Source organism: Lepisma saccharinum, chromosome 2 (genome assembly GCF_977018435.1).
Source record: "Lepisma saccharinum chromosome 2, izLepSacc3.1, whole genome shotgun sequence".
Classification (NCBI taxonomy): domain Eukaryota; kingdom Metazoa; phylum Arthropoda; class Insecta; order Zygentoma; family Lepismatidae; genus Lepisma; species Lepisma saccharinum.
In genome coordinates, this window is record NC_139230.1 from 100729244 (window position 1) to 100746029 (window position 16786).

At 35.4% G+C, this 16786-nt stretch overlaps 1 pseudogene; it reads left to right on the forward strand.

The window, feature by feature from the left end:
• LOC145983429 (cell adhesion molecule Dscam2 pseudogene) overlaps window positions 1-16786 on the forward strand; it is a 357993-nt pseudogene that overhangs the window by 198588 nt on the left and 142619 nt on the right.

Below are 16786 nucleotides of genomic sequence, written 5' to 3' on the forward strand. Positions count from 1 at the left end.
ATGGTGCTGACTGCGCCACCCAGCTCGAGATAGTTCCTTTGTTTACTAACAGATGGCGCCACTCTCGTCCTCCGAAAATTTTCAATAAAAAAAACTTAAAATGTTAAATATCTCGAAAACAGCGAGAGATAGAGCAAAAATGTGCTAGATACCCCTTGTCGATTTAGGTAATGTAGATTACGTATACCAAGTTTGGTGGTCCTAAGTCAAGGGGTGGGCCAACTTCCAAAAATTTGCATTTTTCCTAGACTTCGTAACTTTCGAACGGATGGTCGCAGAGACTTGGGGTTTCTTGCGTTAACATCGTCTCGGTGTCCTCTGTCTACCAAAAATTGGTATAGGTCGTCATAGAACCAAATTTACCCCCTCTAGGTTTCCTCAATAGAAAAACCTAAATTGTCAAATATCTCGAAAACGGTAAGAGATAGAGCAAAACAGACTGCGATTTTGACTTCATAGAAGCATATTATGATAGTAGAGAATACCCATACCAGCGCTACGATTAATATGGCCCACCACCGAAATTTCGTCAGTGGGCCATATCTCGAAAACGGTTAAAAATAAGAAAAAAAATAAAAATAGTAATACCCTAAAGAGTATTGCAAGATGCCACCCTTGTCGATTTAGGTAATGTATACCACGTTTGGTGGTCCTAAGTCAAAGGGGGTGGGCCAACTTCCATTTTTTTTTCTAGAAACCCCCATCGTGAAAGGCTATGGCAAGAGCCCAGTAGGTTGGCAACATTGCTTTATGCACTGGAACTACATAAGGCAAGCCTAAAGCAAGGTTGCCAGCTCCTTGCTTTAGGTTGAGTAAGACTAAGAAAAGTACACGAGCGCACCACTTTCGCGTTTGCCTTATGATATTTTCCATTACGGTTGCAAAAAAAGCACCACTTTCTGGCGCAGAACTGTCTTTTTATCCATACTGTTGTTTGAGAATTTGGTCTAAATATATCATCACTATTATATATAAATGTAAAGGGTAGTAAGTATATTAAACCTTATATGTTCTCGTAAATCATTTATATGTTTTTGTCTGGAATATCCTTTGATGCCATGCTGTTTAGCAAAGTTTATTACATTACGTTGGGTTGTTCTATTATCTAAATCCAATGTTTTACGTCTACTTCTATTTTCTTGGTCATCTATTTTATATCTCAATAACTGGGTTTCGCTTTTGAGATCACTCACTTCTTTTTCCAAACTGTTTACTTTATTCACCAATGTGTCATACGATGTTTTGAGTTCCAGAAATATCTTCTTGATTTCACCAATCTCATTGGTTCTTATATTATCTATGTCTTGACTATTCATTGTGTAATTTATAAGTAAATTGTTTGTATGCATTGTACCATTATTTCGTATCTACATTTATTACGAAAAAAAATTAGCAGTGCATTTTAACATACCGTAACTTCACATGTAGTTATTGATTCTTGTTTATATAATTGTACTAATAATTCATGCAATCTAGACTTTTGGTGTCTATTAAAATGAAGGTTTGATATATATTTGTTACATGTATTACAATATACTTTTTGAAGCATTTTGCTATTACGCAATTTTTGGCAAACATGACATGTATATCCAACACCATGTTTCATACCCCTATTTTTAACAAACGCATTAAGAGTTTTACAAACAGACCACCTACTTGTGAGCTCCATTTAATAAGGTAAAATTTTATTTATTGTAATACTCTATTCCTTACTTCAATGTGTAGGTTATTTGTTGATTTATATATTTTTCAGACATAAATAAAGATGACAGATGGTCAGACAATTATTACACAGTACTACACCGATAAACCAATGAAACAGCGAAAATTGATTTCCGGTTTGCAGTTAATAAAATGTAACTACAAGTATCTTCTTGAATATAATAAACACAGTCAAAAAAGTTTTGCATCAGGACGGAAAATGACAAAACATATATGAAGCACAAGGTTTATTGACAATGACAGTGGAAATACAAAAGAGAAGATAAAGAACAAGACACGTTGAATGAAAAGGGAACAAAAAACGTACAATATTCTCAGAAATGTGTTTGAAACGAAAATGGCACATTTCATGATGGAGGCGAGAAAACAAAGAACTGTCACAAGAAAACTGTTCGTCGTAGCGGATCCACCAGAAACATTGTCTACCACCTGGTGTGTCCTCCCCTGGCTGCAAGAAGGTCTTGAACACGCTGTGGCATACTAAGGATGAGACGATCAAGGTGATCTTGCGGTTAGCGATCCCATTCGTCCTGTGCCGCAAGAAGAAATTCACGAAGATTGGTGGGAGCCACAGGATGGTTCGCAATGGCATTTTTTAGCATTGCCCATGCATGTTCGATGCAAAACATGTCGGGACTTCGTGCTGGCCAGGGCATGCGACGGATATTCGTGCACCATCTGTGCGCGGTGTGAACGGGCATTGTCATCTTCCAAGACAAATTTGTCACCAATTTCCTGATGAAATGGTTCCACAGTAGTCTGAAGAATGTCCCTGATATAACGAACAGCTGTGTCCCTGTAATTGGAATTAGGGGCGTTTGACGTCCGAGCATGATCCCTGCCCACACCATGATTCCTCCTCCTTGGTATGGATGGACCCCCTGGACACCACAAAGCCGCTCATGCAGTGCACGGCCTCGCCACACCCGTCCTCTTTATGAATCTGGCCTTAGACAGAGCCTACATTCATCGGTGAAGAGCACACGAGCCCAATGACCGGGTCCCCAATTTTGATGTGCAAGGGTCCAATGTACACGGTCGCGCCAATGTCGTGGCAATAGGTACTGGCACCGGAGAGGTCTTCTGGAACGTAAACCACTTTCTAGGAGTCTGTTACAGACAGTTTTGTTTGACACACGCAAACCAGAGGCTGCCTGGAGGGCATGATTGATGTTCCTTGCCGTCATGGTATTCTGTTCCCTAGCTGAGAGTCATGCATAGCGATCTTGTGCTGGTGTTGTGACCCGTGGATGACCTGTCCGTTGATGATCTGCTAATGTTCTTGTGTCTGTATACCGCCTCCAGGTCCTACAGACATCGCATTGCGCCACTCCAACAGCCCTAGCTACAGCCCGTTGTGACATGCCAGTCTGCAGTAGCGTGATGATCCTGGCCCGATCAAATTGCACCTTCGTACGCCTAGGCATGCCTTGCACACAGCTGCACTCGCTCGCCTTCGCTAACTGGACACAAGGAACACCTACCTAACCTTCGCCGACTACCGTGGTGCTACACTCGAACACACGCATGCGCTTGACGACTCCGGTAATCGTCTGTGGTGATAGGTATTGCACGCCGACCACGTTACTTCGCACAATGAGCTCTGCTTCATCGTTTCTTGTCCGCTTCGGCATTTTGAGGACGCTATTTTCACCACTTCTGGGGTAATGCAAAACTTTTTTGACTGTGTTTAATAAATATATTCCCAAAAACAGCAAAGAGATAGATACGATGCTCTATCGTAATCTTGCTAGTGAATATAAGGAAATTATTTTGAACAAGAAAGTAACGAAGGATGCATTTTGTAAAAATAATAAAATTAGTAGAAATTATTGGGTGTTGAAATCATACGTAAACAGGGGGCAAATGAGGACAAGCGAGATCAAATGAAGACAACTCAAGTCAATAATGTCTGTTATGAAGTATATTTAAACATCTAAAAGCAAATAAAATAGTGGGAAGTCTAAACAAACAGCTGTAAGTACACTTTTAAAAAATAATAAGGTAGTATCTGAGATTACAGATGAAGATAATGCTAAGTTATTAAATTAATTATATATAAATGAGTAATGTAATAGAATATTTAGAAACGAAACCTGAAACTCTTAACAAAATCATGGGAGAACTTACAGATTTAAGTAAGCAATCTTTATCTACAAAGCAGAGAGATGTAAAGAGCTAACAGCAAATACCGTTGTTTATCAAGATGCGATAGAAATAATGGGTGATGATATATTTGATTTATCTGTCGAAAATGGTGTTTTGAGAAAAACAATTGGAGATGTTGATGAAGAATTGATGGAAAATAAGAAAAAGGAAAGTAAGCGTAATTATGATAACGAGGCAAAGAATAAATATATTTTATCGGGGCTTGAAAGGCGATGTAGAAAAGCAGTAGAATTAAAACAACAACAACTAAAACAGTAATGCATAGAGTAAGGTGGGGCAAGACTGCGCAGTTTGAGTTCGTAATTTTATATTCAAGCTATGAAACTACAGACACACATGAAAAAAGCAATACACATTGCACTATCCTTTGCTAACTAACACTAAATTTCCGAAAGCTGAATGGACAATATTTCTGCATGAAACAATTACAAAACCGTGACCATGCAAATGCGTAGTCTTACCCGAACCGCGAGGTAAGACTACGCTCAAGTTCGGGTAAGAATGCGCACTTTCTACACAGAGTCACATTTGTATAAAAAGAAACACAGATCACCTTAAAAAGTTCTTTTATCATATGGGATACATTTCTCGTGGCATTCTCACAGTAGGCACAGTGAATCCCGTTTTGCACTTGGGTTAGGAATCGCTAACACAAATCACAAATAAAGATTCCTGTTCCATAGGAGGTGCAATGTTCATGCCACCACTCGTCACATGTAGAACACTGGATCCAATCCTCTATTGGAGGATCGCTGTACTTCTCATTACAACCTGGGCAATTGTACTCTTTCTTCTGGCGTTTTCTGCTTGCTACATCTTCTTCAACAACGATGTTCCGATTCTGTTTCCCCTGAACTTTCTTCTTACTCTTCTCAGCCAACGAGGCTTCCAAGTTGACTTTGAATGGAGATCCAGTTAACACCTGAGACTGCCTTCCCTTTCGTCGGCGGTGCTGAATATGCTCTGCACGTGGAAGTGGTGAATCTGGTTAACGGAAATGTGCCCGTATGATCCAGTATTCTTAACCCCACTTGTTGAAGACTGCTCACCTGGAGTTTCAGCTGATGCATGAGCCACATTTGCCTGCTGTGGCACGTCATTGGTGGATGGTCCAGTATTGTTAACCCCACTTGTTGAAGACTGCTCACCTGGAGTTGGAGATGATACATTTGTCACAGTAGAGGGATGAAACTCGTCCTCAGTGAAGATGTTTGGAAAGCTGAATGAACGTGCGCAGTGGTGTCCCGTGCTGCATTCCTGAACAAATCAAGTGATGCTGCCCAGCCATTGCACAAAGCAATGGAAACTAATACACAGGTGGACTCGTCCTATCCATCAACATCGTAATATTGTATACATTCACAGTGACGTAGTACTCAAAACACGTAGTACCAAAATAAATAGCGAACACCCTCAAAATCTTTTCACTTACCTCTCTCAGCACAACGAATTTCAAACGTATCTTCACCACTGTCCACAGCTAGCTACCATCTTGGACGAAGTAACGGTGGTGCAGTGGTGCCAACTGTGTGTGATTTTCACCACGAAAAACCGGTACGCAGTCTTACCCGCCGCGCAGTCTTACCCCACCTTACTCTATTATGTGTAACTTTGGTGAGATTTGCAATTAGTAAAATGTTTTAAAAGATCTGAAATTTGTTATACCAGGTTGGTACTTATTTCCATTTATTAAATTATAATATCCTTTATAGGAACCCAACTATTATGTGAACTATCAAAACTAAGCCATTTAATATAGACCATATCTCCTTTCTTACGTAATCCTTATTCAAATAAGTATACATCGGAGTGTTTTGTTTTCAGCAGTTCTTGTTCATAAAAAGTGCCGATGATTTGCTCACCTTTAGAGTTCTTAAGATGGTAATATGGGGGATTATTTTTCAACACCTTATCAATCGTAAATATTTATGTAGACCAGTTGGCTGTGTATCCTTTTTCGAATATACCATTTATCTTACTAACACGTACATGATCACCAACTTTATACTTGGGATAACTCTTCGTTACCTCAATACGATACACACTGTTGTAGATCATCTCTTGGTTCTTTAACCTGACATCAGCAGGTTTTATTTTGATAGTTCTGTGTACTGTATGATTGTAGTCGTGCAATAATTTTGGTAGAATGTCGATCCATTTATAAATACCTTGTATTGAGAACTGTTTCCACAATTTTACTTTAAGCGTTCTTTGAATCTTTCAACAACGAATGCTTTGATATTTGTATAAGTAGAATAATGGCTGATGTTGTATTTATTCATGAGCTCCTTAAAATCCTTGTTGTAGAACTCTTTACCTTTATCGGTTTGCAGATTACTTTGTTCTCGCTTATTTAATATGTGTTCGACGGTTATCATGTACTTGTACCTTTCATTGATTTTAGAAATACCTTTAAGATTGCCATAGTCCATTTCAACCATATCAGCTTGCAAAACATCGTCTATTCCATAAGTTATAACTTTTCGTCTTGGATATTTTTTTCTGGCCGATTTATGTAGTTAATCAATGAATTGTTCTCGCTCGTTTTCTATCTTAACACCTTCACCTAAGTTTTTTTTTTACGTAAATTTTTTTGGATACACATTTCTTACATTTTGTCGACATATAAGGTCTTCCATTTATAGCCTTTTTTGTAACAGGATTAATGTTGTTGGTATTACTTTTACACTTGACACAATATGATGCTCTTTATGTATATAAAAATATGCTGTTTTAGGGTGTTAGGAATATTTTCTATCAATAATGTTAACATGTACAAATCTTTCCGATTCTACTATGAAATAAATATAATAATTTTTCGTTGGATTAGTTCGTAATCTCCATATGAACTTCAATTCATCTGTTTGCATGCAGTTAAATATGTTTTCATCATTTTCGTTTGTTAAATCGAAACAAATAATAGGATAAACTAATCCAAAGTCCTTGTATGAGACACAAGTTGCTTCATGTGGTGTTTTATAACCCATGCTTAGAAAAGCTACATATAATCTAGAACAATCCATTAAATTAAGGGTAAAATCTCATGTATAAGAATACAGAGGCAATTGTTTTGCATTTCGTTATATATGACAACTTTCTAGATCCATGTTATCAAATATCATTTGAGACTTAGTTGAACGATGATTCACGATCTTCAGCTGAAAGCACAACAAAAACACTACTAATCTTGTGTTGATTAGTAATTACATTGAACGTACCAGAGTTTGAATTTTGTAGATTGCTTCTGTAACAATTAATTCCGTTCCAACCATAAGCTTGATTTGAATTCGATCTTGCAATTTATTCTTCAAGGAGACTTAAAACTTGTAATGAAGGTTCAATTTCTGGCAAGAATGCACTCAAATCTGTTATTTCATAATCTTAATTTCCGTCTTCTGTGGCATGTGAGATATTTTTTACGTAGTTTCTTTCAAGTTGATTGCTATTCCTAATTATAATTTTATATATAAAGTTATTACGGTTTATTTGTAAATATTTGGGATTGAAAGGCTAAATATTGATTAGTGATCCTGGGTATACATTAGGAATAAAAGTATAAATATCATCGGATGGAACATTATCCATATATTAGCTTCCAATAATATCACAGTGAGTTAAGACTTTATCAACGTCTCGTGTAATAATAGCCATATTCTGGGCTACATTAATTCTTTCTCTGTATATCTCGTTTGTTTTAAATCCTAGTAATTTGTACAAATCTCCGTTATTAAATCTAACACACTAATTGTTTTTATTTATAATTAAAATAAATCGTTTTACGGAGTTGTTAATAGCAAACAGAAAAGTTAATTTATCGGTTTGGAAATAGTCCTCTAAATAAAAATTCAGTTCTTCATCATACAATCCATTTGGGATGATCAATAACTTCCATGTTTCCCTTCATCATAGGAAAACTCTAATTTATTGTTATTAAATTTGTCGCTAATATTAATTCAGGAATACCATAAACGACATTATGTTACAGCTATCTCATAATTACCATCTCAAATATCGATTGGGTTATTTCCATAATTTAACTCAAAATCACTCTGTTTAGATGTTACCACTACGAGACTCATTTATGGAGATATCATTGTGGGATATTGTTTTATGTTGACTTTTAGTAATAAACTTTTCAACAAGCAAATAATCGAGAATATCTGATATTTCGTTGTGTACTTCAGCAGAATTATTTCCAGCACATTTTGAACTTAAAGTTAAATGCAATCTATCAACCACTTTATTTGGATCAGAATGTATTTCTGTTACAGATTGCACAAAATATTTGGGAATTTGTTGGATATTTTTTAGAGTTGTGTGATAAGTACGTAACTGCTTATCTATGTACTTACAATGTTCTATTTTTTCTTCGTCATTTGCTCTAATGGCATTGGTTTTGCGAGCGTGATACTGTTTAATAAGTGTACCACATTTGTCAAAAAGTTTTTGTATTTCTGTGTTTTGCTCGGTTTTGTCGCTAATATTTAACAATTCGCTTGGTTTACGAAACTCAAATTGTGTTAAAAAAATCTTCATCTATTTTAGAGTCAACAACTAATAATAACGGCTTTCTTTCCTTTTCTTTTTTCTAGGATATTCGATACTAGGTATTACCTTCTCTTGGGGTTTAAACTGTTCGATTACTTTCATTGTACTAGATAATTTTTCTGTAATAGGTTTTTGAAATTTTTCTATTTCATTTTTCGTAAACTGTTCCCTCATCTGGTTCTGTACTATTCTGTCAATAATTTTATTCCAGGATTCTAATATTGTCTTAACTGCTTGCTGCACATTCATTTATACGAGAAAAATAATTTACGCATCGATAATTCAGGACTAAAGGTAGTAAACGTTGTAAGTGCTAAAAGCGAATTTGTTGGGAAATCGCATCGTTCAGCACATCAGCCCGTAAGAACGTTCACACTAGTGACCTCTTTACACGCTCTTTGAAATACTTAGAGGGCTACCAGCCACATTTCACGTTTACCACATTATAATGCATGGCACATTTCACAGTTTAACGTGGAAAACGGTGTTTGAATTATTGTGGCACTTACAGCGTTTACGAATTTTCGTCTTCAATTTACGTTTTATAAATGTCTATTGTAATTGAACATTACGATCTTAATGAGGACAACTATATTAAAATTGATAATTTAGCACCTCAGCGGCCTTTTAAATACTAAATTTGTGGAAATTCGGGAAGTGGGAAGAATAACTTATTGCTAATATTGGTTATCAAATATCTATACTTTGATAATCTATACATTTTTGCTAGAGATTTGGATGAACCACCCTATCGTTACTTGGCCAAAATTTTCAAAAAAATCAAAAGAGAAATTTGTAGCAAATTTTCTTCGGTTCCGAGTGAAATTATTGACGTTGATGAACTTGATGATAAAAAAAAATTCAACGATTACGTAATAGTGAGAGATCAATCAAAAATCAAAGATTTGTTTATTCGAGGTAGGGAACGAAATGCTTTAGTAATTTACTAAACACAATCGTACTTTGACGTTCCTAAAAAAACCGTTTACAGTGTTATTACATTTCGTTATTTCCTTCCTGTGCTCGAAATAACGTAAATCTAATTTTAAAAGAATATTCGATCGATGAGCGCGTTAAAAATATTTATAACGAAATAACGAACGAACCATAGATTTAAAAAATCCAAAAAATAAGATATAGAGATAATTTCATACCTATAAATGAATCACTATATTCCGAGAAAAAACAGAACTAAAAGGGGATAAAAAAGAGGTCCTCCAGGGGTTGGCTTTAAACTTACTGATAATGGAAATTATGATATCTCCGAAAGAAGAAACTAATAAATGCGAAAGAAGAAACTGAAGTTTTAAATTTGAGAATTTTAAATAATAAATTTCGGGATTTGGAAATCTTACTTCAGAGAAACGTTAACGATAAATTCCAAGAAGTGGATCTGAAAGTGAACGACATAAAGAACTTTTTTGATTACTTCAACAATAACGTAATGTTGTTCGACGATGCAAACAATGGGTTCAATGCTTGAAATAGACGTATCAAACTTGTTGAATTTCCTGACGATGGATATGACGGCGCAAATAAAAAGTATGTAGATGAAGAAACTTATAAGATGAAAGCTACTATATTAAAAGATAGACTAATGGTAGGAAGACAGGTAATTATGGTAAATTTATCATTTGTTGAAGAATATACTGATGCATATATATCAGTGCATAATGTTGATTTTAATTTTGGTGACGTATTTAACATAGTGGTTCCTTTAAACCCTATAATTCCATCAGCTTTTTGAAAATCACTTTTTGTGTTACAGAAAATAAAAGTCAGAAAAATGTGTGGTTTGCCACTGAAGATTAACACAATGTAAGGACTAAAACAATGAAGGGAGTAGATAGTGATACCATTGACTTATCTAATGTTGAAGATAATTGAGGACTAAAAGTGCTAAACGTTGAAAGTGCCAAAGCGAAAGTTTTGGGAAATCGCATCGTTCAGCACATCAGCCCGTAAGAACGTTCACACTATTGCTTCTTTACAAGCCCTTTGAACTACGTAGAGGGCTACCAGCCACATTTCACGTTAACCACATTATAATGCTTGGCACATTTCACAGTTTAACATTCAAAGTCAAGAAAAGGTAAGAGTCGTAAAATAAGAATTGATTTAACCAAACAACCAATTACCCGAATAAAATTTATTCAGGCGCAAATTAAAAATATGAAGCTGCAAAAAGAGATAAAAAGAAAACGTGCATAATCGCTTTCACTTTTGAACAAATTGGAGGATTTCTACCAGCTTTAGTTCCATTGCTAATCGCAGAGGCAAAACTTTGGGGATTGGTGCAGCAACAGCAGTGGGATCTTATGGTTCAAGAAAGCATTGAGCGATCGGAGGAATGGGCCTCGGAAAAAGAGGAGAAAAGGAGCATTTTTTTAGCCGGGAAAAGTGAATAGGACTTTTAAATATAGATATTTTTAAAAAAATGTAACATGAAAGAACATTCAAGGGTGTGTTTCCCATTGACTGCCTACCAAAAAAAGATAAGGAAAACTGAGAGCGGTATTATAAATTTTGATAAATCTGATTCACCTGAAACTCATTGGGTGTCGTATTTTAATTTCGAACACAATATATACCTCTACTATTATCAATCGTTCGGTTTACCACCTCCTGAAATGATCAAAAATTTTTGAGTACAAGGAAAAAGCCAATTCTCTATAATTCCTCTCAGTTACAAAAAAACAATAACATGTCATGTGTACTGTATTGCATTAATTTCATGAAACGTGTTATCAGCGGTGAAAGATTTTACGACATTCTATACAGTTTCCAACAAAAACCTAGCAAAGGAAATGGAACACAAATTCATAATTTATAAATGGAAATACCAGATAACATCCCAAGAGAAAAGTTGATTCAAATATTAGAATCGATAATGAACCAATGTGATATGATGTTAAAGAAGAAAAAGAGGAGATATAAGACTCTAAAATATTCTTATTATGCAATAGCGGGAACTACATCAATTCATTATGGATGATTCTAAGTGAGTGCGTAACTCAGTCTCTGGCAAGCATTTGTGAGAGTAAAGACGATGACGGTATTGCTGCTAAAATTTGAAATTTGAAATTTAAAAGACAAAAATTTGTCACAAATATTCGAAAAATAAAACAACGTATAAAGGAATGTACAGTAAAACTCAGATTATTAGAACAAGAAATAGACAATATCAATTTAGAAATAATACATTTTGAGAATGGAGTCGACACTGGAGCTGACAACGGAAGGGAGAAAATGGACTAGACATATTCCTAAGCTCTGCTCTCTGTGCAAGCATGTAATAGAATTTGTTTAGCATAAAACATTAAGTGATAATTTTTTTCATAAATATAATTACAATATAATTATTAATATAGTAGAATTAGTATTAAAACAACATAATATCCCTTATAAGTTTATTGTCGAGTTCAAACCCCTAGATGAGAACCACAGAAGAAAGGTGATCTTGAAATAAGTTTTTCTTAAAAGGAATTAAATTCTAGTTCATCCATTGTCGATTTTAGTTTATTTAATATTTCTATGAATGAATGAGAATGTTTCGGACAATTGATATTAAATAATTGCAGGTTATTTCTTCCTGCTCTTATTGGCTGGTTAGATAATTTGTTAAATTCATAAAATACATTATCTTTGAAGAAATACAATATTCCGTTATTGTATCTGAAAGAAGAATCCATGTTCGGAGGGATACCGGGAAAATTTCTGGTTATTAGACCATGTTGTTTGTGCCTTAAGGTGCATTTGAATATTTCCGTAAAATATATGTCGTTATAAAATATAAACGTGCTCCCAGAAAAACTGTTTACGACAGTCTGAATTCTGGATCTTGAATTGATGCCAAATTCTGCGATACATTTATGATAATCGTCTAACAAAATTAAACTGGGATAATCGAACATGTATATTACATTTCATATCTGCTTTTTTATTATTAATACTATTTTGTCTTGAGGGTCCTTGATAAACTGCGGTGACTCTTTCAAAATCTGATGGTAAAAATGGTAACCAATCATTGATTCGTTGTGGCCTAATCACAGCTGTAGAAATATCAAGAGGAAAAATCCAAACCCATTTGTCCTAAAATACGTACAAAAATTAATGTACAATTACAAACTGATTAATATTCGACAATTCGCATAACTTAGGCTGTTCCGCTGCCAACTTTTCTTCTTCTTCTTCTAAAGGTTTGTTTTCGATAGTTTGTTTTTCTTTTCCATATAAAGATTGTATGGCCAGAACATCGTCTTTATGTAATTCTATTTTGTTTGTGTTAAAAGCAAACATGACGGAATCATGTATAATTATTATGACATATTCCAAGAGCATGCCCAATTTCGTGCAAAAAAACCGCGAAAAGATTTGTTGGATCACCAGGTGTATAATCTACTCCCAGATACCATGATTCATCTTGATCGAAATGGATTTCAATTGGCGTATTAGCATTATTTTTATTTTATTTATTTGAAAAGTACTGAATACAGAAAAATCCATTTTCCATCAGGATATCAAACAGAAAAGAAATAAACAATTACTAAGATTGACACACACACACACACACACAGACACACACACACACACACATACACATGTAACAAGGATAATAACAATTATGGCAAGAATAATATTATTTACTCTTCAGCTACTTTATGCACGCCGTTCTGTAAGTCTGCTTTGATAAATGGAAGCCCGGAGCGTCTCTTAGCGAGTTATAAGCGGTTTGTAGCCTGTAGAGAAGTGATCTTTGTTCTAAAGATAGCCTTGAAGATTTCATGTAAAAGAAGTTGTTGTATTTACTGTTCGGAAGTGGAATTCTGATATTAAGAAGTGGCAAGAGTTAGCTTGTGAAAAATTGTCCATTAATAATTCTGAAGAGTTTTGTTAAATCTGAGATTTGACGCTGAAGAGAAAGGTAATGAATTTGTGGAGTGGATAGAATTTCTTGTTTGGAGAAGTTTACAAGAGTTTGACATCTGTGTTTGACTATTCTGACGAAGAAACTTACTACTTTGTTTGATTTCTTTCAATTGCTTTCATATTCCATTTACCAAATAAAGGAGCCATATTCAAGAATAGGAACAACACACATTGTAAAGTAGGTTTTGAGGCCCGAAACGTGTGTTATGTCTGTAAATCTGTAAATTAATCCAAGTGTTTTCATCGCTTTCGAAGTTATGTAGTCTATGTGATGGTTGAAAGTCAGTTTGCTATAAAAATTGACACCAAGATCCTTGTGCTGTCCTACGAAAAAATAACCTGGTTGCATAACTTGTAGGATGGCGCTGTGCTATTGTATACAGATTTTTCCGGATTTAATTTCAGATTCCAGTCTTGACACCAGCGTTCAATGTATTTGAGATTGTATTATATATAGCATGTGTCCTGAAGTGAGGTAATGTTTCGAAATAATTTGCAGTCATCAGCATACAATAATATTGAACATTCGGAAGAAACATTTTCTTGAATGTCATCCATGAAGAGAGAGAAACACAGGGGCCCCAGAGAACTTCCTTAGGTCACACCGGAAACTAAAGGAAGCCACGACGAAGAGCAACCAGATATGATAACCTGTTGCTTTCTATTATGCAAGTAAGATGAAAGTAGTTTAAGAAGAGCTCCATGAATATTGAATATATTTGATAATTCGTGGATGAGTTGCGTGTGAGAGATAGAGTCAAAGGCTTTGGAAAAGTCTAAGTATACGACATCCATGTCTTGCTTTTCATTCAGGCAATTGACCGCTTTGGTAAGCAAGCAAGCAAGGTTTGCGTCACAGGAAGCATGAGGGAGAAATCCGTGTTGAGTGGGGGAGAGGAACGGAGAGACATGTGCAACGATACGAATAGAAATGATTTTTTTTAGCTAGCAGTGCAAGTGCAGGAAGTAAGGAAATCGGGCGATAGGAAGTAACATGAGTTTTGTTTCTGTGTTTGAGGATAGGGAATGTACAAGGAAACACACCTTCCGAGAAGCATTTATTAAAAATTGTGATTACTGCTTTGGATAGAATATGGGCTAAATTTTTCAGAAATATCATTAGGAGTGGTTGCTTTGGAACTTGAAACAGATTTTAATAAATCTTGGACTTCTTTACAATTAGTTGAGATTTGAAAGAGTGAGTAAGGAATAATGGACCTGACTTCCGGTAGTGTGGTAGCAGCATTCATTGTAAAGTTACTATGAAAGTACGAGTTAAAAAGCGATGAACGTTCATCCTTTGTAGCAGACTTACCATTCCAGGAGACTTGAATGGGAATACGGTCATGTTTCCGGCGTGAGTTAATTAGCATCCAGAATATTTAAGGGTTTTTAGCAGCACTGTTGTATGACGTAACACCCCTCCTTTAACTTACAATACAGAAGAAAAATATCCACCTATTTTATGATTTCTGTACGGATTCCCTCGCTTGTTAGATATAATAATATCATGGTTTCGAAATTTATATCTATGTGCTGACTCTGCTCTTTCTTGTACGTATTTCACGATTAATTATTGCATAACACCATTTTAGTGTCTTACTGTTCCATTTATACCTTATTATGTTAAACTGCATTTCGTCATCGTGGACGCCGCATCTCGGTCTGTTCATTAATTCTAAAGTTGGTTCGTCCAAAATTCCATTTGGCTCTAAATTATAATATTCTTGGAAAATTCTTAAAGAATTTTGAAACGTAAGCGAATCTATTTGTGAAAGTTCGTTCACGGTATTAGGTAAATATCCATAATTATGCAAATACGTTATTGCTGATAAGGTCTGATTAGGTTTACAATACCCAAAAATTTAAAAATACTAATAATGGAATAAACCTGTTCCTTTATTATTCATAAAAATAATGTTTTTCTATTCTTATAAATGAATCAACAATCACATAATTACCTAGATGGCCAAATATTAAAAGAAATGTTATATTCGTCGCTCGAGTATATCAAGATCCAAGATTTGGAAATGAGTAAACTTTATACAATAGCACACGGCGATATCTTAGTAGTTAAGTATGGAACTAAGGTGTGTTTAACACTCGATAACCAATATAGAGTATTTTTACCAGACCCACGACCTTGAGATTAAGAGTTTCATGCTCTATCAACTGAGCTAGCGAAGACAGTATTAATCTCTCCAGTAAACTTTGAAAGAGCGTTAACATCAGACATGCGAAAAGATTTGTAGGAACTATTCTTATAGGCATAGTCACGGGATATCTCATCCTGTTTCCATCTCTCAGACTTTCCATTATTATGTCTCTTCCTGGGCTTTGTAATTTTCTTAGTTTCAGTTTCCTCAGAACTAGAGAAAACTGTAAAGCAAGAACTTGACGAGTATCGATTCCTGTTGCTCATCTTCCCCTTGGAAGGGATAAGATAAAGAGGAACAGGAAAGGATAAGAAATGAACAAGATAGAAAAAGGAATTAAGAAAGAGGAGAATTGATGAAGCTGCTCAGCCAAGATAATGAAGAATTATTATCTAGAATAGAAGAGGGGTGAAATGAATGTATATAAATTAAGAAGACTCTGAGGAAGGAAATTACGTGTGAGAGGCAACAAGTAGCTGAATTAATACTAAAGCTGGAAGAAAAACAAAAGGAGGATTATGAAAGGTGGAACTTAGACTTGACACAGGAGAAAACATCTATAGAAGCTAAAGAAAAGGAAATGGAAAATGAAATTGAAAAATTGAGGGGACGAATAGAGAGTGTTGAAATAATTCCAAGGCCAGAAGCAACGCAGGGTTCCTCAGAATTAGTTGATAATTTAGAGCTAAATCAGAGAAGGCAAGAAAAGAAAGTTGCAGAAGTTACGGAGAAAGTCGCATCTGTAGATAGGTAGGTCGATCAACTACAGATGTTAATAGCAGGCTGTCGGGTTCTAGAACTTTGTCAAAATGGTGAAGCTGTATTTCAACCGGGAATGAACGGTTCAACAACGATAGGTGATTCCAAGGGGAAGATGAGGAAAAGGAATCTCTACTCGTCAAGTTCTTGCTCTACAGTTTCCTCTAGTTCTGAGGAAACTGAAACTAGGAAAATTACAAATCCCAAGAAGAGACATAATAATGGAAATTCTGAGAGAGGGAAACAGGATGATATATCTCGTGACAATGCCTCTAAGAATAATTCCTACAAATCTTTTCGCTTTTCTGATGTTAACGCTCTTTCAAAGTTTACTGCAGAGATTAATACTGTCTCTGCTGAGAGGTATTTAAAAGATCTGGTAACCTACCTGGATCTAATGAATGTCCCTATGATTTTTAGATTGAAGTTATGGCCCACTCTTATGGTAGGAAAGGCTAAGGCGTGGTTTGTTGAAAATGAGAAAAAGTGGAAGACTTTCGAAC